Below are 2,500 nucleotides of genomic sequence, written 5' to 3' on the forward strand. Positions count from 1 at the left end.
CATGAAACCAGCTTATTTTGGTGCACAAAATTTTTTGCAGGTGTGAAAAAGCATCCCCCACCCTCCAAAATCATTTTCTCAGATCTTTCCAAAATTTTGACGATTTTTACTGATTAAAAGATAATAAAATTAATATTTCTCTCCACAATTTTATTATAATTATTTTCATCATTTTTCAATCCTAACTAATGTCACTTGTCAAGTTTAAGACCAATCTAAGCCGTACATCTCGAGACAACCCCAGTATGATTTTCCAGAGAAGTGATGTTTCTTGCTGGCAGAGCCCCAAAAGCTTAACGTACTCTTTGAGGGGGGGTGGCGACTCTGGGGGGGTTCCTCCTTGGGGGCGCCATTGGGCGAGCGTTGGCAGTCATGGGGCTTCCCTCCCCGTCACCCATGACGCAAGGGTAGTGCAGTTGCATGCACTAGAGGCGACATGAAGGCACATTGATGCTTACCGAGCGCGACATGGTAGCGCAGTGACGTGCATCACAATGTGCAAGGTTTTACTTGATAGTCCATGCTTTTGCACAATGACGTGCACTAGAAGAGATCTGGGAGTGCGACGATGCACGCGTTGCAGCTTAACGTCTGTTGAGTGCCCCTTGATCGCAAGCGATGTGTGTTGTGTTGGGTGCCCTCGGCAGCATGCGCGGTCGCACTTGCTGTGTTGAGCACTGCGTGCGTTGCCGCAGCCTTAACAGTATCGTCCCGTGCGTGTTCGTGAACACGCGTTTGTGGGTTAGCGATGCTGGGTTAGGTGACGTGCAAGGTGTTTGGCAATTGTGCTTTGGGTGCCTCCCCGTATTCTGCCCAGGGCACTCCATGGTGCCTCCGTGTCATACCTATTTCAAGCATGGGAGGCCCCCATGGGGACCTCGCATGGGTGGGAATGGTGCAACACGGTTGGCATCTCTCGCATTTCTTGTGATCTCTTGGTGACCATTTTCGGATGTTGATTCATGTTGGTGGTTGCTTTCCGTGCTTAGTGGGGCCTTTGGGTTCTGCTTTCCTCGGCCATTCTACGTGTCATTGATGCGTCGTTGGTTTGGGGGGTGGCTGCCTGAAGGTGTACGCGATGCGCGTGAGTGGTGTTTGGGTGGCATGTGTTGATGGGCTTTGTGCTTGTGGTTGGAACTATTAACCTTCCCCTCCTCTTCAGTTTCGCCCAAGCTAGTCGTTGCTATCTGGGCGTGTGCGGGTGGTTCCTGTTTGCCTACCCAAAAGCAATGGAATCCATACCCCCTGACACAGCTCCTGTCCTCTCCTCCCACGGTAGGGTGGGCAGCCAACAACACATCAGAAACGCCTGACCAACTCATTGTCTTGTGATTGTGCAATGCACTCGGCACATGTCTCTTAGTGTGTGTCCTCTTCTGATGCGGAGATACTCAAAGGGTAAGGGGCCTTAGGTCCCTTGTTACCACCCTATTATATGTCCTGATATGTGATCGAGCATTGCAATGCGGTAGACCCCGATATTTTTGACGACTCATGCGGGTTACTATGTTCAGGATGCTACCTGGTCTACTCTGTGAGGAGTCATCGGTTGTCGTCTAGATTAAGCCATGCAATGTGAGGACGTACCATTTCAGACTGGATCTGCTTGATGGCTCATTAAATCAGTTATAGTTTGTTTGATGGGGTTTACTACTTGCATAACCGTAGAAATTCTCAGAGTGGATACGTGCACCAAACCCTGACTTTTGGAGGGATGCATTTATTAGATAAAAGGTCGACGGAGCTCCGCCCGGCCCGTTGTCTGATGATTCATGATAAACTCGACGGATCGCACGGCCTTTGTGCCGGCGACGGATCATCGCAATTCTGCCCACGCACTTTTCAGGTGGAGGAGGAAGGATTACATGGAGGTATGGTGATGGAGAATTAGGGTTCGATTCGCAGAGGGAGCCTGAGAAACGGCTACCACATCCAAGGAAGGCAAGCAGGCGCGCAAATTACCCAATCCTGACACTGGGGAGGTAGCTAGAATAATATCAATACCGGGCTCTACGAGTTGGAAATTGCAATGAGTACAATCTAAATCCCTTAACGACATTGATTGGAGGCAAGTCTGGTGCCAGCAGCCGCGGTATTCAGCTCCCAGAGCGGATATTTAAGTTGTTGCAGTTAAAAGAGCTCGCCAGCTGGTACTTGGGCTGGGTCGACCGTGCCGCCTCGCGGTGTGCACCGGTCCTTTCGTCCCGCCCCGGCCGCCCGACGGCCGAGACCAGCCTGGGCTAGGCCGTGGTCGTGTTCGCGGCTGCGACCTCCAAGAAATTAGAGTGCTCAAAGCAAGCCTACGCTTTTATACATTAGCATGGGATAACATCATAGGATTTTCGGTCGATTACGTTGGCCTTCGTGATATCGGACTGATGAACAGGGACAACGGGGGTATTCGTATTTTATAGAACCAGAGGTGGGAAAACTCGGATTTATGAAAGACGAACCACTGCCGAAAACATTTGCCAGGAGATGATTTTCATCATCAAGACCA

At 50.4% G+C, this 2,500-nt stretch overlaps 1 pseudogene; it reads left to right on the plus strand.

The window, feature by feature from the left end:
- Positions 1 to 1,519: 1,519 nt before the first annotated feature.
- Positions 1,520 to 2,500, plus strand: part of LOC148865690 (18S ribosomal RNA) — a 1,809-nt pseudogene continuing 828 nt past the window's right edge.

The sequence above is a fragment of the Nelumbo lutea genome, chromosome 3 (assembly GCF_056320005.1).
Source record: "Nelumbo lutea isolate HS-2025 chromosome 3, American lotus-T2T, whole genome shotgun sequence".
In the NCBI taxonomy this organism is placed as follows: Eukaryota; Viridiplantae; Streptophyta; class Magnoliopsida; order Proteales; family Nelumbonaceae; genus Nelumbo; species Nelumbo lutea.